This window comes from Canis lupus, chromosome 31 (genome assembly GCF_011100685.1).
Source record: "Canis lupus familiaris isolate Mischka breed German Shepherd chromosome 31, alternate assembly UU_Cfam_GSD_1.0, whole genome shotgun sequence".
Classification (NCBI taxonomy): Eukaryota; Metazoa; Chordata; class Mammalia; order Carnivora; family Canidae; genus Canis; species Canis lupus.
In genome coordinates, this window is record NC_049252.1 from 5258918 (window position 1) to 5280523 (window position 21606).

The 21606-nt window shown below is 32.5% G+C and overlaps 1 long non-coding RNA gene across 4 annotated transcripts in view; it reads right to left on the reverse strand.

Annotated features, from left to right (window-relative positions):
* Positions 1-225: 225 nt before the first annotated feature.
* The window catches only part of LOC102152860, a 185368-nt gene continuing 163987 nt past the window's right edge, over positions 226-21606 (reverse strand). For all 4 annotated transcript variants that reach the window (XR_005382073.1, XR_005382070.1, XR_005382076.1 and 1 more), the window contains 2 exons: positions 18629-18738; positions 226-617 (listed from right to left, as the gene is read on the reverse strand). This is a non-coding gene — a long non-coding RNA (uncharacterized LOC102152860). The remainder of the gene's footprint in view (positions 618-18628; positions 18739-21606) is intronic.

Consider the following 21606-nt stretch of genomic DNA (forward strand, 5'->3'; position numbering starts at 1 on the left):
GTATCTTTGGGGTAAATCCCCAACAGTGCAATTGCTGGGTCGTAGGGCAGGTCTATTTTTAACTCTTTGAGGAACCTCCACACAGTTTTCCAGAGTGGCTGCCCCAGTTCACATTCCCACCAACAGTGTAAGAGGGTTCCCTTTTCTCTGCATCCTCTCCAACATTGTGGTTTCCTGCCTTGTGAATTTTCCCCATGCTCACTGGTGTGAGGTAGTATGTCATCGTGGGTTTGATTTGTATCTCCCTGATGGCAGGTGATGCAGAGCATTTTCTCATGTGCATGTTGGCCATGTCTATGTCTTCCTCTGTGAGATTTCTCTTCATGTCTTTTGCCTTCAACCATTTTTTCATTAGTGCGTCAGACTTTTACTCATAATAAACTATAGAGCAAAGTTGGATGACCAATTGGCCAGCCCTTCCTTCAAAATTGACTCCAAGCTCAAGGCTTCCAGAAAGTTCATCATTATTAATTATAATATTCTTCATTCCTGTACTGATTGGGAGTCGAGTCTATGAACCCCCCTGTAGTTGTGGGTTTTTTGCTTTGTTTCTTTGCCACTGAATTATTATTCATGAAGCATTTGTTTGTAATCATCTTTCCATGTATTTTTAGGTCCTGCCAGATAAAACAAAACTGGTTTGTTAGCTTTGTAAGAAAAGTAATCAGGCTTTCTCTAATTTTATACATTAACTAATAAATGTAGCATTTACAACGACTTCTATATAAGATTTTTTTTTAATTTTATTTATTTATTCATAGAGATGCAGAGAGAGAGAGAGAGAGAGGCAGAGACACAGGCAGAGGGAGAAGCAGGCTCCATGCAGGGAGCCTGACGTGGGACTCGATCCAAGGTCTCCAGGATCACGCCCTGGGCTGCAGGCGGCGCCAAACCGCTGCGCCACCGGGGCTGCCCTAACGACTTCTATATAGTTGAGGAAGAATCAATGTCAATTAGCTGATTAATCTGTATTTGGTAGATTTTCTAATATCTATTTTTTCTTATTTTAATAAGAAATTAATAATTATAGTATATGTAATTTTATGTATTTTCAAAAATATCTAGAAAAAGTATGTATAGATTTACATATAAATCTAATATAATTTTACACGAAGAAAAACATTTAATTTACATAGTTAAATAAGATTCTAGGAATGACAATCTTAGCATTGATAATTACAAAAGGAAAATCTGTACCTTTTCCATTGTCACGTTACATATAAATGTATGGTTACGAATAAGATGTTCAAGGACTTTCCAATTTCATATATATATATATACATATATATATGTATATATATTTAAAGGTTTTATTTATTTATTCATGAGAGACACAGAGAGAGAGAGGGGCAGAGACACAGCCAGAGAAAGAGGGAGAGAGAGAAGGAGAAGCAAGTTCCGGGACTTCAGGATCACGCTCTGGGCCAAAAGCAGGCGCTAAACCACTGAGCCACCCAGGGATCCCCTCTAATTTTATATATTACTTCACATAAGATTATTAAATAATTTTGGTATTTTTAATAAAAATGAGCAAGTTGAAGAGTCTTATTCAGGCTCTAAAATTAAGAAAGAAAAAATAAAATTAAGAAAGAAGATAATTTTATATTTATAGCTTCAGAAATTATAGATAACAGATGATAAAAGAACTTGCCATCTGAGTAACAAACAACAAGATATAAATTTGATGTATTGTTTTCCTTTTTGCTTAAGAATATGTACATTTCATACCTGAGCAATTCCATCAAATGATTCACGTTACATATTACTAAATGTTTTTAATCATTTAGTTCTCTTGTTTGGACATAAAAATAATACAAGAAATTCTTACCTTTCACTTCTTAATAAATGGTAACAGATTGAGATACAGGAAAAAAATTATAAATTCTTTCATCTAGATAAAGAAGCAAAGCTTTAGTCACCCCTGCCCTTAGAAAATTATTCTAAGTTTTTAAGAGCAGTAAAACTGTGCTTCAATTTTTAAGTAATCTTCTGTCCAATAAAAACCTTAATTCTCTTCATCCTACTTACATATTTGTGTGACATATCCTAGATATAGATATACATACCTATACAGAAATATAAATATCCTAGATATAGACATTTCAAAAATATAAATATAAATAAATCATATATATATATCAACAGGTGGCAGTTAGGCAAGTGACACGACTGGGAGGAGGAATTACAAAGTGAGTGGCTATTCAGAAGACACTGAGGGTCCCAGAGAAGAAGTCAAAACCTAAAATTTAGAGAATTAACTCTATTGTTTTCCAGAGAGACAATATGAATTTAATCATTGAAAATGGAGAGGGTCAAATTCTGGATTAGATCTTATAATTGTATCTAGACTATAATTTTGTTTATATCATTATTACATAGATCATATTGCTATCTTTTATGTTAGTTGAGCCTCTGTTACTAATGTAGAAGAACATCTGACTCATAATTTCAATTTCATCACTCTACATAATGGGGTTTGCTATTTCATCTTTGAGGTCAGTTTCCAGTTAGCATTGCCACAGAGTTTACATAAGAAACAAATGAGACAATGGATGTATATATCTTGAAAACTGTAAAGTTAATCACTGAAGGACAATATACTGTAGTATATTTTTATTAGTTCATCTTCTCTGATAGACATATCAATGGCTTGAATTTTTCAATAGAAATCTAAACTCTGATCATTAATTTATTCTTATTGCTGTTTTTATTAGCATTTAAGTGTTCCATTTATTGGCATAACTCCTTTCAAAATATTCACTCTAGATCAGTTTTGAATTCTATTAGAATTTTATGATCCATCCTTTCTTATCATTAATCATTAATGTTCAACACTTTTTAGTTAGTCTAATTAACATAATTCCACATAATTACAGGTGTGGAACTGACACAAGTTATTTCCGAGTTACTTTACTCATATCAAAAGAAATCCTAAAATAATGTCATATCCCAACTTAATTATATAAGAAATTTTGAATTTTTAAAATCAAGATTTTTTTCTTGATTATTATATAATTTTTCTTATAGGCAAGAAATTGTAACTTTCATATTACATATAAGAAAATAATACTCACTATATTTTCTCAAACTTTAGTCAGGTCTATATAAGATATGAGGATAAGAACTTTTCTTCCAATAATCCAGATACATTTAGTTTCTTTCAACAAATATAAACAGAATTTTGTCTGAGTCAAAATTTCACAATACAAGGTCATAACAAAAATGGTTTAGTGCAACCTACTGCAATTCCATTCAAGCTCTGATATTTAGCCAAAATTGAATAGGGATTTCTGATGGTAATCATTTTTTTCAAACTACCATTTCCTAGACTGTTAAAAAAAAAAGAGAGAGAGAAAAGAAAAAGGAAATGGGAAAAAGAAAGAAGGAAAAAGGCAACTATAATTTCATAGATACGGTACAGACTGGAAAAGAGAAAATCAAAAGGTTATTTGCTGGTTTCATTTTAGGCTAACGATAACTGTGTATACTTATGAACTAAAAGCATTTTTGTAGTTTTTAAAGGTTTTTCTCCTTAAACAGCCCATCACCCAACAAAGAAACTATATACCAATAACTTAATTATAAAATGTCAAAGCTTAAGAGCAAGCATTTACAAAGCACCATTATGAGATTTCAATAGCACTGAGACCTGTGCAGGTTAACCTGCCAACTATGTCCTATTTGCAAGTAAAATTTTCCCTCTTTCCTAATCAACTGCTCTAGAGCTGAATATTTCCCATTTATTTAATGCTATCTGCCAAGCCTCCCAAAAGTTTTAGTCCTTATTTTAGGACCATCTCAGACTCATTAGCCTTTTGCCTGACAGTGCCAATGTGACTGTTTGACAGTCTCAAACTTTGGAGATGTTATGCCATTGAGTGTCAAGATCTTTCCAGGAAAAGGTGTTTAAATACACACACACACACACACACACACACACATATATGAACATATATATATATGAATATATATATGAACACACACATATGTATATTCATATATATGAACACATATTTAAATAATGTCAATTTATACGCAAGGTAACAAAACCAAATATTCTATATTATGTCTGATATACCAGAATATTATTTCATCAAATGCAACTAGAATAAAATTAGGTTTGTTTTCCATGATTCTGAAAGTAATATCCCTTCTGAAATTTTTCATGACCTGGTGTTCCTTTTGAAATAGCCTGTATATCATGAACCCTTTGTAGAATAATTATCTTTGATTATATTTAGTTGAACATGAAATTATCATTTTGATTTTTATTAAAAATGTTCAAATAACGGTACTTTCCAATGGTTTAAGTTATTATGGTATATGAAAGGAGCCATATTATGGAAACATATTTTTCACATTATAGATAAATTTTAAGTTCAAAAGGTCCAAATTCAATCTCCTATTTGCTAAGTAATTATTTTACATTTTTTAAAGAATCAAAATGAATTCATCAAGACTCGCACTAACAAGGACTAAACTAGTAAAACAAAACAAAACAAAAAGATAGGCTTTTCTAGCCAATTGTGAAAACATATTAACTGGAGAAAAGTTAATTTTAATATTGATCCAAACTGGTAGAACATAGCAATGCCCTTGGCTCACTTTAAAGGCTTTCATGCTGTTTTGAGTGCCACTGGCATTTATCTTGGGTTGATAACATAAATCAACTAGATAATCTGAGGGAAAACTTAAGCTTTTCCACACTATTTTGATCTGGAGGAAAGTCCATCAACTGGAGGAAGAGAGAGAGAATCTTGTATTAGGTCATATATTTACATAAAAATTCCATTCCCTCATGATTTTATGCTGTTTTTATTAGGTACTTTGAGCACAATTATGTAGTACCGCAGAAATGCCAAAGAACCTGTGAGAGAACACAGCTGAAATAAGAAGCCAAGTAATGGCAAAGCCTTCAATCTCTCCTTTCTCTTGCACATGCCCTAGACAGCAGCCACAGAGCTGTAAGAAAATGTTAAGTTCCTGATGTGACTCCTCGATAGTTCTTGTGATCAACTGTCTTCCTTGTCTCCCAGTGACTGTATGCCTTATGTACCTCTTACATAAGATCCCATGGGGACTTACCAACATTTCACACTTTTGGTTTGAATTAACCACTCTAGCCTGGGAACCCCAGTGCACTCTCTCCATAGGCATTAAGAAAGGCATGTGCCCCAAGTCTTGTCTCTGCAATCTTACCTTCTCATGTGGTCCTTCAGGGTATGCCATTTACTTCCTATGAACTGTGACAAATTTCTCTTTCAATTATCATATGGTCTATTGTTGAACTTATGGCCCAATATCCAATACTCGGTGCTCTACTTAACAAATGTTAAATTGACAAAATCATAACAGTATCCTTATATTATTACTATGGTTATTATTATCATTGTTATTATACATTAAGGAGGAAAAAACCTCACCTGACCTGATAACTATTATGTGCATAAACATAATTAAAATCATTTCAAACATAAGCCAAAAGAAACACATTATGGATCAGAATATGAATTCTCAAGATTCATCCCATAGGCTTTTCAGAAAAATTATACAAATTTTGGATCATGTGTCTATGGCATACTGGTATATAATTTAAGTGACTAGACAAAAGTCACTGGTTAAAATGTTCCAAAAAAATCACTTTCAAGTAGAAAACTTATGAGTATAATTACCAGATAACTAGAAGAAAAAAAAATGTAATAACAGGAAAACAATGGAAGACTAGATAAATTCAAGATACCTAGTAAGCAGTGCTGAAAAGTTTCACAGAATGATCCCCAAACCGCTTCCAATAGGATTCCAAGATGGCTAACATCTAAGTGTCACAGTACCCACTGGAAGCTCTTTTGTGATCTTTAACAGCAGAGAAGTTTAACAGATCAAATGTTAAAATATGTAAGACAAGCTTAAGGAAAGGAAGAAAGGAAGCAAGGTTACTATCAAAAGTTTTTTTTTTCTATCAAAAGTTTTTAAGCAATAAAACGTCACCAATTTGAAGTAAAGTAGTTAATGAATGGAACATAAAAAAAATGAAAGATGTCAATATATTTCAAATGGATTTCAATACATCCAACACACTTAGATGTGTGTATGTATAATATCCATATATTTACATATAATCTGTAGCATAAAGGGAAAGATAATTATCAAAACCCATTTTAAAGATTGATTAATGCCCAAGTCCTAAAGGAAAAGGAAAAAAAAAAAAAAAAAGCCAGCAAATGTTATTCAGCAAATACATGGGTTGCACAAATATTGATTGGTGTAGTACTAATAGTACTTGACAATATATTATATTTACAATGCCTGAACTATAAAACTGACAAAAAACATCATAGACCTGGACTTTAACATGTTTTAGAGGCAATAACCCAGAGAAATTGGCTCCAACATGATAAACTCTTAAAAATATGGCCCTTTCTCAAAACTCTTTTGTGCTTGCATTCTATTTCATTTCCTTTCCTCTCCCATTTTATGCCACTGGTAGAGTTGTTTCGTGGTTTTATTTTCCTTATGAGAAAATTATATACCAATTTTGGGAAGGTCTTTGGTGTCTCTTGCCCTTCTTTCTTTTCTTTTGGTCAGCACTAGACTCATGCTACCAGGTCATGAGGGGAAGAAAAAAGGCTAGAGCTAAACTCACCTCTCTGCTTCCTGCACAGGCATTATAGATAGGCTTACAACAAGTTCAGTCTATAGAGCTGTGACCACCTTGCTCTCACACTGAGAACAAAGTCACCTTCATGGTGTGCAGAAAACTTCTGCCACTCTTTCTTTCCTTCTCTGTGGGGAGAAACTTCTCTAGTGAGCCTTCTGAACCTGACCTTCCAGCATGACAAGACAATCTTCAGAATATCATGCTGCTTAGATGGTTAAAGCCACTGCTTCACACTGTTTGGAGTTTCACCCTTTGACATACTACATTATCTTTAAAGTTTAGAGATTTAGTCTTATAATAGTCTTGACTCTTCAAGTTAGTTCAAGTTAGTTCTTTTGCCTTTCTTAATTTTAGTGGTAGCCAAACTATTTCACATCTTACAGGTATGGTGCTAGATCTACTAGTTCATAAGATGATATATGGCTGTGGCAAATAATGTTTCCTTACCATTCTTTCCTTATCATTTAATTTTTTGAATTAAAAGAAAAAAATTACTAACCAGACCTTTCAGGGAAGATGGAACAACAAGGGTCAGTTTTCACTTATGCTTTAAGTAAACAAAACTATATACAATAAAACCAACAAAATATATGACATAATGGTTTTCAAGACAATGGACATCAAGCAATAAAAGACACGGAACCCTGAACCGACGAGATGAACTTAGTATTAATTTCTGCAACAGGAGAGTTTTAAAAATGGTGCCAAGAGAAGGAAGCTAAGCAGAACCCAGGGCTCATAATATTTGAAAAGATAAAGTTAAAAATTCAGCAAACCAAAGAAGGTGGACTTGCAGGATATTAGTACAAATTATTATAAAGCTACACAGAGAAATCAGATATTTAGCCTAATATTAATCGGTACACTGCATTTAATGAAACCACCTAAAAACATTGTATTATAAACTGGATATGTGTTTCTTGAATATTAATATGTTGAAAATTATTCTTCATTGTGAATATATTTGGAGGTGGACCTTTGGGAGGTAAGAAGGTCATAAGGGTAGAGCCTTAATGAATGGGATTATTGCTCTCAAAACAATGGGACAGAGAACTAGCTCACTAACTTTCCTCCATGGGAGGATACAAGAAGTTTACAGCCCACAAACTAGAAAACAGTCTCACCAAACCCTACCCTGATGGCACACTAATCTTGGATTTCCAGCCCCTAGAACAATGAAAATAAATGTTTGTTGTTTAACCCACCCAGTCAATGGTAATATGTTATAGCAGTCCAAATTAAGACAGAAATTGATGCTGAGAAATGAGGTGCTCATGTAACAAATACCTAAAAATGTGGAAGTGACTTTGGAACTGGTAATGAGTAGAGGTTGAAAGACTATTGAAGGACATGCTATAAACAGCAAAGATTTTTATGCAGGATCTTTTTTAAAGGCAATGTGGTGAGGTCTTAAAAAGAGAAAACTAAAAAAATAGTAATAAAAATTAAAAATTAAAATTAAAAAAGATAAGATAAAACTTTTGTCTTCTTAGATAATATATCAGTAATTATGTATAGAATGTTGGTAGAAGTATGATAATAAACTGCATTCTGATGAGCTCTCAGGCAGAAAGGAAGAACTTATTGGACAAAGGTGATTTTTGTTGTAAAGTGGCAACAAAAGCAGCTGAGTTGTTTATCTGTTCCAATTTCTTGTGGAATGTAAATGTTTCAAGCAATGAAATGAGATATTTAGGGAAGGATAAAATTACTAAAGGAGCATTTTGGTTCTCCTGACTGCTTATAGTAAATGTAAGAAGAGATGAATTACTGGATGATAAAATATTCAGCAAAAAGAAAGTAGAATGGAAAGATTTGGAAACTCCTCAGTCTACGCGTATTGCAAAAAATGAGAAAGCATGTTCAGAAGAGAAATGCTAAGGGTGTGGCCAAACAACCATTTGATGAGGAGATTAGTATGAGTGTGAAATTGTGGACTTAATCAGCTAGTCCAATCAAGAAAACTAACAGTTTGAAGTGAAGGAGAAGATCAGAAGGAATAAAGGAAGGTTGCCAGACTCATGGGTTTACAGGATAGGATTATTGAGCTATTTGGCTATGAACATGCTCTATTCTTCAATATAAGGAAATAATGACCCCAAAGGTGATTCAGAAATGATCAGGGCTGCTTCCTCAGTTTCAGAAGTGATGGCCCACTACCTCATTTTCAACAGTTCAGCCAACCTCTGCCCAAAGCCATAGGGGCTTGAACTCTGCCCAGCAGAGCTCTTGGGGGAGGAAACTCTCCAACTTCCCTATGACAGCAGGAACACAGACCCAGTGGACTTGAACCACAGGTCAAGAAATCAAAAAGAATGATTCTCAAGCCTTAAGATCTCAGGCTTTGCTAGGTTGTAGATTTATTTGGGACCCATAAGCCTTCTCATCTTCTTTCCTATTTCTCTTTTTTTCAATGGGAATGTCTATTATATTCCTGTCCCACAATTATATTTGGGGAGCTCATAACTTGTTTGGTTTTACAAGTTGACAACAGGGGAAGAATTCTGACTCAGGGTGATTTATAATTTGAACCATATTCATATCTAATTTAGATATATTTAGGTGAGACTTAGGAGTTATTGCTGGAACAAATTAAAACATTTAGGGATGCTGGGATGAAATTATTTTTCATGTGAAAAGGACATGAGTTTTTGGGGGCCAAGGACAGAATATTTTGACCTGAATGTTTCTTCCCTCAGTTCATAATTTGTATGTTAAAATTTAATCCTCAATATGATGATACTTGGAGGTGAGCCTTCAGAGGCATTTAAGTCATGAGGATGAAGCCCTCATGAATGGAATTACTGTCCTGGTAAGAAGAGACCAAAGACCTAGCTCTCTCTTTCTTCCATTTGAATATACAAGAAGTTGGAAGTCTGTAAACTGAAAGAGAACTCTGGCCAGAATTTGGCTGTACCGGAACTCTTATTTCAGACTTCTCATCTCCAGAACTGAGAAATAAATTAATGTTGTTTAATAAGCCTCCCAATTCTATGATACTTTGTTATAGCAGCCCAGAGTGACTAAGGCACATGGAAAGAACCATCCAAAAGGATTAAAGAGAATAGTACTTGACACTCACAAGAGAAGGCTTCCTAATTCACAGGAGACTGAGAAAACTACTCAAAAAGTTTGATGAGGTCATTGCTTCTTTATTAAGACCTTCAACTTATTCAAGGATTCACCTACATTCTAACAGGGTAATTTACTTTACTCAAAGTTTGCCAACTGAAATGTTAATGTCATCCAAAAAAACATCCTTGCAAATATATTCAGAATAATGTATGACCATATATCTGGATACTGTGTCCTAGCCAGTTTGACACATAAAAATTAACCATCACATTAGGCATGCAATAAAATATCCAAAATACAAAGAAGCAGGAAAATGTAACTGCATAATGGAGAGAAGAATAAACCAATTAAGTTAATCTAGATATCATATTAAATATAACTAACAACATTAAAAGAGCTCTTATATATCTATTCCATATTTTCAAAAAGTTAAGCAGATTTTTGGGTCATCTGCATGGCTCAGTCAGTTAAGTGACCAATTCTTGATTTTGGTTCAGGTCACAATTTCAGGGTCATGAGATTAAGTGTCACTTTGGGCTCCATGCTGGGCATGGAACCTGCTTAAGATTCTCTCTCTCCCTCTCTTTCTGCCCTTCCCTCCTCACTTGTGCTCTCTCAAAAAAAAAAAAAAAAAAAAAAAAAAAAAAGTTTAGGTAGATTTTGAAAAGCTAAGCAAGAGTAATAAGCCTCTAACTAGGCTGACTTCTTAAAAAAGAGATGATATAAATTACTAGTATCAGAAAATGAAAGAAAGGTCATCATTGCAGAGCACATGGACATAAAAAGGACAATAAAGAAATACTATGAATAACTTTAAGCCCACATATTTGATAACTTAGTTGAAATGAGCCAATTCCCTAAAAGACACGATCTGCCAAAATTCACGCAAGAATAAATAGAGAATCTGAATAGGATTTGATTTAAAAATCGTGTCAATAATTAATAACCTTCTAAAAGAAATTAACAGTTTCAAACAAGGGCACTGAGGAATGCTACCAAACATTTAAGGAAAAATTATCCCAATCCTTTATGATCTCTTAAAGAATAAACAAACAGAGGAAATACTTCCCAAAACACTTGATAAGGCCAGAATAACCCTAAAAAGAAAAACCAGAAAGGACAATACAAGAAAAGAAAACTGCAGTCTAATATCTCTCATGAACACAGGTATGAAAATCCTTAATGAAATATTAACAAATCAACAACAACAACAGATACCTAATGACAAAGTGGGATTTATCACAGGCATGCGCGTTAGCATATCAGCAGGCTTAAAAAACAAAACAAGACTATAAAACAAAATAACCAAAACAAAAATTATAAAACACATGGCTATATTAGTAATGCAGAAAAAGCATTTGACACAATCTAACACACAGTCATAATTAAAACTCACAGTAAACTGGGAATGGAGAAGTTCTTCAACTTGATATTACATATAATAATATAAATATAATCATAAATATAATATACATATTTACCTATAGTTAAGATCATACTTAATGATGAGAAACTAGAAGCTTTCTAAATAAAATAAGGAACAAAGCAAAAATGTTCTCTCTCAATACTTTTTCAACATTGTACTGGAATACTAGCTAATTCAATAATATAAGAAAAGGAAATAATAGGTATATAGTTTGGAAAGAAGAAGTTAAACTCTTAGGTTGCAGATGACATGATTGTCTCTGTAGTAAATGCAAAAGAACTGACAGAAAAACTCCTGAAACTAATAAGCAATTATAGCAAATTTGCTCGATACAAAATGAATACAAAAATCAATTTCCTTTAACAATAATGAACAAGTTGAATTTGAAATCAAAATCACAAAACCATATATATTATTACCCCTCAAAATTAAATACTTAGTTATAAACCTAGCAAAAAATGTACAAGATCAATATAAGGAAAATTCTATAAACTCTGATAATTGAAATAAAAAATTAGATACTCCATGTCTATAGATAGGATGGCCCAGTATTGTCAAAAATGTTAGCTCCTTCCAACTGGATCTATAGGTTTAATGTAATACCAATTAAAATCTCATCAAGCTATGTTATTGATATTAATAAACGGATTGTTGTTTTATGTGGAGAGAGAAATGAATCAGAATAGCCAAGACAGATGAAGGAAATGAATAATTTGGAAGACTGACACTACTCAACTTTAAGACTTACTGTAAACTTTAAGACTACAGTTATCAAGACAGTATAATATTCACAAAATTTTAGGCAAATAGATTAATGGAACATATAGAAGACCAGAAATAGACCCCATGAATATAGCCACCTGATCATTGATACAGGACAAAGAAAATGCAATGAAGCAAAACAATGATGTCTTTTTGTACAGAATACCAAAGCTATAGTCAATAAAAGACATAACTGATAAGCTGGACTTTATTAAAATTAAAAATGTAGCTCTGGAAAGCCTATGTCAAAGGAATGAGAAGGCAAGCCACAGACTGAGAGATAATATTTCCAAAAGACACATCTGATATGGGACTATTTTTTCAAAAGATAACAATAACTCTTAAAATGTAATAATAAGTAAACAAACAACCAGATTAAAAATGGTCAAAAGACCTGACTAGAGTCTCACCAAAGAATGTCTACAAATCTACAAATGGCAGATGAGCAGCATATGAAAAGATGCTCTACATATCATGTTATTAGAGAAATGCAAATTAAAACAATGCTGAAATATCTCTACATACCTGCTAGAATGATCAAAATCCCAAACTATAACACCAAATGCTGGTGGAGAAACAAGAATTCTCATTCCATTGCTGGTGGGTATGCAAGATGTACAGCCACTTGGGAAGATAGTTTGGCACTTTATTACAAAACTAAGCAGATTCATATGATACAATTCAGCTATGCACTTTTTTGGTATATGCCCAGAGAAGTTGAAAGCATGTGTCCACACAAAAACCTTCACAAAGATGTTCATAACAGCTTTATTCATACCAAAACTTAGAAGCAACCAAGATACTTTTCTTTGGGGAATGGTTAAATAAACTTTGGTATATCCAAGCAATAGACTATCATTTAGTGCTAAAATAAATGAGCTATCAAGCCATGAAAGACATGAGGGAATAGTAAATGCATATTACTGACTAAAAAAAAAAGTAATCTACAAAGGTTATATAAGATATGACTACAGCTATGACACTCTGGGAAGGGTAAAACTATGGAGATGGGGGTATGCTTGGGTGTCTCAGTCAGTTGAGCATCTGACTTTTTATTTCAGCTCAGGTCATGATCTCAGGGTTGTGAGATTAAGCCCCACATCAGGCTGGGCATGGAGCCTGCTTAATATTCTCTCTTTTCCTCTCTCTATGCCTCCCCTCTCCTTTCTCTGTCTCAAAAAAAACAAAAACAAAAACAAACAAACAACAACAAAACACACACACACACACAAACAAAAAACCTAAAACTAAAACTAAACCTATGGAGACGGTAAAAAGATCAGCAGTTGCCATGGTTTGGGTTGCAAAAGAATGAATAAGTGAAGCTCAGAGGATTTTTCAGGCAGTAAAAATACTCTGTAGGATATTATAATGATGAATACATGTTATTATATCTTTGTCCAAACCCATAGAATGTACAATATCAAGATAAAACCCTAATGTAAACTGTGGACTTTAGTTGATTAGGGTGCATCAATATATGTTTGTGAAGTGTAATAAATAAATCTCTCTGATGTAGAACACCAATGATGGGGCAAGTCATGTATATGTGATGCAGGGTATACCTTCTCAGTTTTGCTCTGAACCTAAAACTGTTCTTAAAATATAAAGCTTTAAAGGAAAAACAACAACAAAAACCTCACAGCCATCCATTCATAGGAATAGAGGGAAGGAACTTCTTTAACGTGGAAAAAAAAAGATACCTGTGAAAAACTTACAGAGAACATCCTATTTAAGAATGAATATTTGAAGGTTTCTGCCTAAATTCAATAATAATAAAGTAGGCATGCCTGCTTTCATAACTTTTATCCAACCTATTATTGGAGGTAATACCTAGTACAATCAAGCAAGAAAAAAAAATGAAAGCATACATATTTGAGATAATAAGCAAACTGTTCTTATTCAAGGATGATATGGTCATCTACATAGAAAATCCAATGGCGTACACAACAAAAGGTCTAGAATCAAATTTAGCAGGAATGTGATATATAAAATCAATATAAAATAAACAAGTATATTTCTGCATACTTACTAGCAGTAAGTTACTAAACTGATTAAAATTAATTTATAATTGTATCTAAGTATATACTTCTGGGAAAATCAGACTAAAAGGGTTAAAACCTATACAATGAACACTACAAAATATTGCTGAGAGAAGTCCTAGGTAAAAGGAGAGATGTACCTGGTTTATGAGCTAGAGTATTCAAAGTTATTAGGATTTCAATTCTTTGTAAATTAATCTCTAGAATAATAGATATCCCAATGAAAATACAAATAAATGCCTTTGTGGAAATTTTAAAGCTGATTCTAGAATTCATATGGAAGTTCAAGGACCTCAGAATAACATAAGAAAATCTATTTTAAATTAAAGAATGAATTTGGGAGGTTAGCAGTACCTAATTTCAATATTTCTTATAGAGCTGCAGTGATCAAGATCTTGTCATATTGGCAAATAGAGAGGAAAAAGTCATCAATGGAACAAAGTAGAGAATCCAGATATATACTCAAATACACACACACACACACACACACATATGCATAAACACATACATAGACATGGAGACCATATATATATTATGCATATTTATAGAATATTATATATAATATATATATATATATACACAGACTTTAGTCAGTTTTTACCAGTTTTAGATAATTTTTGACAGAAGTGCAAAGTTTGGTGGAGAAAAAAATAGTATTTCAAGAAAAACTAGCTATTCTTATTGAAAAAAATACGAACTCCCATCATTTACAAAAACTAAAATGAATGCTAACTTAAAAATAAAACTATAAAACTTCTAGAAATAACATAAGTGAAAATTGTTGCAACCTTAGGTTGTATGTATTTCTCACAACAATAAAGAACATTCCATAAAAAAGTGAACTTTATCAAAATTTAAGTTCTGCTTTTCATAGGACACTATCAATAGAATTAAAAACAAACAGCAACGTAGGAGAAAACATTTACAAAACATCTATCTGATTAAAATGTTTCATTCAGGGACCCCTGGGTGGCTTAGTGGTTGAGCATCTGCTCAGGGTGTGATCCGGGGGTCCTGGGATTGAGTTCCACATTGGGCTCTCTGCAGAGAGCCTGCTTCTCCCTCTGCTCTCTGTGTGTCTCTCATGAATAAATAAATAAAATCTTAAAAAAAAAACTTTTTAGTGAATATATTTTATCCAAACTTACTCATTAGAAAATAAAACTCTTAAAATTTGGCAAAATATTTGAATAGACCTTTACAAAGAAGATCTATGGATGGCATATAATCTCATGGAAAGATATTCAACATCATTAGTAATTAGGGAAATGAAAATGTAGACACAATATGTTGGCACATTTATTAGAATGACTAAAATAAAAATCAGGATGCATTGCTGGCTCAGTCAGAGGAGCATGTGGCTCTTGATACTGGTGTTGTGAGTTGAGCCCCATTTTAGGTATAGAGATTGCTTAATAATTAATTTATAATAAAATAAAAATCAAGGTTACCTAGAATTGGCAAGGATAGAAGAATTAGAACTGTCATGTACTTAATAAAAATGTACACTGTCACAAATTTGGAAAATGGTTTGGCAGTTTCTTAAAAAGTTAAATATACATCTAATATATAATAGAGAGACGCCTCAGTGGCTCAGTGGTTTAGCACCTGCCTTTGGCCCGGGAATGATCCTGGAGTCCCTGGATCGAGTCCCATGTCAGGCTCCCTGCATGGGGCCTGCTTCTCCCTCTGCCTGTGTCTCTGCCTCTCTCTCTCTCTCTCTCTCTCTCTCTGTGTCTCTCATGAAAAAATAAATTAAATATTTTAGAAAAATAACATAGAATAGATATATTATACTTATAGGTCCTTACTCCAGGGAAGAGGATGTGTATGTTCACACAAAGTCTTCTATGTAAATGTCCATAGACACATCATTGTAATGGCCAAAGCTGAAAACAACACAAATATTTATCTATAGGTAGATGGAAAAAATAATTTTTGGTATGCCCATATAATGGTGTACTACTCCGTGTTGTAAATGAATCACCTACTGAAACATGCAACAACATGGGTGAATCTCAATAGAATTATGTTGTGTATAGAAGCCAGGCCTAAAAAAAAGAAAAAAAGCGCATTTGTTTGATTTCATTTATACAAATGTCTAAAAAAAATAAAAATAAAAATAAAACAACTAATCTATAGTTGCAGAGAACAGATTAATCATTAGAAAGGGGAAAAGAAAAAAATCTTTTTTTAAATAGAAAGGGAAATAGAAAGGAGGATAAGAATGATTACAAACAGTGTCACATAATTTCTAGTTGACAGATAAGTTCACTATTTTGATTATGGTGATACATTCATCATATAAGCCAAACTTAGCTTGTACAATGTAAATATAATGCATTTTACTGATATTAATATTTCAATTAAGCAGTCACAAAATACTATTTAATAGAGTACTTATTTGCAGAAAGATTCACATACATTATGTTTCTCAGCAAACATTTATTTCTTTTTCTTACGCAAAATCATTCATACTCATATTACTCTCAATCATCCTTTCTATGGAGTAAGATGTTTTAAAGTCTCGTTAGTATATTAAAATAATATAAACTGAAGCATAAATTTCATTAAAAATTGTTCCTTTGCATGATCTACAAGGGAAAATGAATATTTATTATAGTGACTTCAGAAGGCATTTTCTCTTAAAGGGCAATGTATAATAACTACCTTTTATAACAACTGCATGAGTTTTATTGTTTAAATGAAATATTGAATAAATTATTAGCTTATATTTTTGTGTCTCCAATATAATAAATAAAAGGGCAAAAAATCTAGTGGTAACAACATCTATTATAGAACACATAAACCAACATGATGATTTCTAGTTTCATGAGAAAGTATTCAATTTTTACAAGTCCAACCTATTAATAGAATAGTAAGTCATCAAATATACACATCTTCTTCATAATTCATTGATTCATTGCTAGTTTATGATTTTAAATTTTAATGCCTAAGATAATGCCATGAAAAAATAGAATTAAATTGGATAAAGCATTCAGATATCATAGATAAAGACAACAATGATGCAGCCATTATTCTTTTGTTATCAAACTATTAAAAGAAAAAGTAGGGTGAGATGTATAAGTACATTGTCAAAAGTCCACCTTTTAAATTAAAGAAAAATTTCTCAAAGTCATAAAAAAAAACCCTCACATTGACTTAAAGGTTAAATATCCACACAGAGACACATGCACACACACATTTCTATTAAATAAAAAATATTTATGTTTATAGGAATTAACATACAAATAGAATTATAATACACAAATATAAATATATTGCAGGATAGTCAGTTTCTGTCACTCTATGTAAAGAGATCACTTTTTATATTGTATATATTTTGTAAGTTTATATATGCACTAGGCTATATTTTTACTACATCAAACATTCAGTTATCTTAATCCTGTGTACATTTTTTCTATGATAAACTAAACATTACCATAAACTATCCCATTACCCTTTGGGAGGGCTGGACTATATTGTGCTGAAAACTGGCATTGTTGATGGTGCTTAAAAACAATGTTATTATTTTAGTTCCATAATTCCAAATATATTAATATTCAGATTCACTTATCATTTCAATATTTTCACTTCTTCAAAGCATACCAATGATATTGTGTTTGGGGCACCAAAATTCTAAGTGTTTATGATCATAAATCCCACACTAGGAGGATGAGATATCAGGAACATTCTTAAGGAGGATGAGAAATATCCTGTGAAATAAAAACTAAATATTACCTGAGTTTGTGTGTTTTTAATATTAGCTTTCATAATTTCTAATTCTTTTAGGGGTCTGAGTAAAGTGGTTGTTTGATAATTTTATAAATATTTTATTGTATTTTTAGTTTTGGGCCTTCTTTAAAACTGACATAATCTTTGAGGTTTTACAATGAAAATAATGTAACTTAAAGAATAATTTCCTTAAATAGAAGACTAAATTTAAAAACGTGCAACTAAAGTTTATATTTAAAATAGAATTAATGAATAATTATAGGAGAAGACATGAGAAAATAGATGGATTTATTTATATCTTGTCAATTCCGCACTCTACTTTTTGATTTGTGATACTAAGGTTGACTGGTATTTACTGAAGAATTAAATGCAAAAAAGCTAGAAATTGTTTTTAAGTATTCTGTATAAAGTACTGTACTTATCCTGTTAAAGCATCATCCGCCATGACCCGGAAACTAAGCAACAGAAAGAAAATAAAATCCTTTTATTGACATGCTTCACATTGTCTGATATACAATTTGAATCTCATATTGAGATATTATATGTGTGACATTTTCTTTTTTTTGTCCTTTTATAAAATATTCTGAACACTAATCAAAATATCCGGATTATGAAAAGGATTGTCAGCTGTAAGAAAATGCATTTCTGTTGAGTTCATATTCCTGCAGGGGAAATAATCATCTGAGTCACATTAGGTGTGTTTGTAACCAAAGCCAGTGTGAGGATTTCTTATGGTGATGAGTATTAGCTTTCTATATACAACTTCGAAACCAAGTTAACTTACAGGATTTGTTTTTTTCATGTTCACAAGTATCAAGTGGTTAAGAAAAAACAACTTAAAACATATTTGACATGCTGCTTTAGATTTTTTAATAAATAAAATTTCATATCAATTAGAGTAAAGTATTTTGCTTAAATAGGAAGACTTACACTGAACTTGAAGCTTCCAAAAGTAAAAACTTGAATCAAAGTCTTCATTAGAAATGAGCTTGTTTTTGTTCTCTTTGGCTTTCACATTCTGCCTTTTAACTCCTCTAGGCCTAGAGAAAGTGGAAAGCAAACATGAAAGCTTTGTCTTTTCTTTCTTCGATTGCTGAGTGACCCAGAGTCATCCATATTAAATGACAAGAGTGTATACATGGGCTCACAGAAACTATTTAACCAAATTGATAAAAACAGTGATGATATCAATTTAACATGATGTAAAAAGAAGAAAAAGGATTATATGGGCTATAAGGGAGAACTGAAATCCTATGTGTGATTTTTCAGGCCTGAACAGAAGATAGTTACCAAGGCTTGACCTGGCAGTTTCAGGGGCCAAGCTACCCTCCCCACACCAGACTGGGTGCACAGCTACAGTCTCTGAAGGGAGTGGATTCAAAGTCCCCTGGCAATAACCATACTCTAATGCAAATCTGCATTCCTTCAGCAGGGAGCTCTGCTGAGACCTCATTGGCCACGGGGGGCGGAGGGGGGGGGTACTGAGGCAAATCTTTGAGACATTTTTCTCCAAGGACTCATGGGACTCATGGGCTTTGAGTACTTCTCTAAACCTAGGGCTTATCCTTTGCTCTCCCCACCAGCCATTAGACTCCTCTTGGCGATGAAAATTTCCCTTTACCTGTGCTGACCTACCTAACTTTTACCTGGTTCTGTTCCACGGGAAAAATGGACCATGAGGGGGCCAGTGTGTCCTTCAGTTTAGCTTCCTGCTTCACTATGGGAGAACATGATTGAAGACCCCTGGTTTGTTATTGTAATTTACTACTACACCTGGCAGCTCAGCTCTTTCTAGTTCAGCTCAGCTCCTGACAATAAGGGATTACAAAAATCAAACTGATTGAAATAAAATATTTAAGAACCACCAAAAAAGAAAGTAGTTAAAATTCAAAACTGTGAGAAATTAAAATTTATGAAACTCAGATTTTAAGACTGATATGAAAATTTTCAGGGAGAAGAAATAAGAGAATGTTTTATTACAAATAATTAATTATATTTTTATTTTATTATTATTATTTTTTTTATTTTTTTTTTATTTTTTTACTTTGAGACAACTGTAGATTCACATGCAGTTGTCAGAAATAGCACAGAGAGATTTGGTGCACTCTTTTCTCAGTTTCCCTCAGTGGTAACATCTTGGGAAACTAGTGAAATATCAAAACCAGGATGATGACATTTACATTGATGCAATCCAGATGAACACTTCCATCATCACAAGGATCCTTTACATTGTCATTTATAGATTCACCCACTTCGTTTTAGACCTTACTCTTCTGTAACCCTGGATACTGCTAATCTGTTTTCCATTTCTATAATTTTATCATTTCAAGAATGTTATATAAATGGAACCATACAGTATGTATGTAACCTTTTGGGATTGGCTTTTTTCACTCAGCCTAATTCTGGAGAGATTGACCCAGAATGTATCAATAGTTCTTTCCTTTCCATTACTGAATGGTATGGACGTACCACAGTTTGTCTAACCATCCATCCTTTGAAGGACGTCAAAGTTGTTTATAGTTCTTGGCCATTGTTTATAGCAATGATTACAAATAAAACTGCTATAAACATATTCTGGAATAAATGTCCAGGAGTTCAACTGCTGGATTGTATATTACTTGCATGTTTAGTTTTCAAATAAGTTGCCAAGCCGTTTTCTATAGTGACTATGCTATTTTTGCATTCCTATTAGCAATGTGTCAGTGATGAAGCTGTTCTACATGGCTGTCAGCATTGGGTCTTGGCACTATTTAACTATATAAGTGTGTAAGGATATCTTATTATGATTTTCACTTATATTTCCTGAGTGCCTAATGATGTTAAATACCTTTTCACATCCTTCTTTGCTATCTGTGTATATGTAAATATATATAATATATATCCATCCATATGTGTGTATATATATGTATTATATATATGTATTATATATATATTTCCATCCTCTTCTGAGAAATATCTGTTCATGTGTTTTACCCATTTGCAAATTGGACAGTTTAACTGTCAAGTTCTGAATATTTTTACATGTTCTAGATTCTAGTCCTTTCTTGGATATGTGAATACCAAATATTTTCTATAATAATACTGTAGTTTGCTCTTATATGCCTTAACAAGGTTTTATATAACAAGGTTTTATAAAATCCAATTTATTATTTTTCCTTTAATGGACCATGCTTTTTTTTTTATCATATCTAAAAACCCTTTGCCTCGATCTAGATTCAGAAGATTTTGTTTTTTTCTTAAAGTTTTTACTTTGACATTTATATTTTAATAATACATTCATTTTTAGTTAATCTTTGTTTAAAATGTGAGACTTAGTTGAAGATTTTTATAGTCATGGCTATGGATATTCAGTTGCTCCAGGACCATTTCTTGAAAAGGCTATCTTCCTCTATTAAAATTCGTTTTCAATTTTGTGAAAAATCAAGTGGGCAAACTAATATGGGTCTGTTTCTGGATTCTTCATTCCACTGATCTATGTACTTATCTCTAATATTAGATGATCTGATTATGATAGTTTTGTAATAACTCTTTGAAGTAAAATGGACTGATTCCACCCACTTTATTCTTTTTTCAATTAAAAAAACTATGCTAGTCTTTTTGCCTTTCCATACAAATTTTAGAATGATCGCTATTATCTCTAAAAGCTATCGCTTGGATTTCAATAGAGGTATTAAGCCTGTATATCAATTTAGGAAGAATTGGCACCTTTATTATGTTGTGTCTTCTAATCCTTCAGCGCTGCATGCCTGGTCATTTATTTTGGTCTTGTTTGATTTGCCATCAGCATTTTGTAGTTTTCAGCACACAACTTGAAATCTAATATACGTAAATCTAATACATATATTAGATTTACCTCAAAATACTTTATTTTTGAGCAAGTATAATGGTATTGTTTTATAATTTTGATG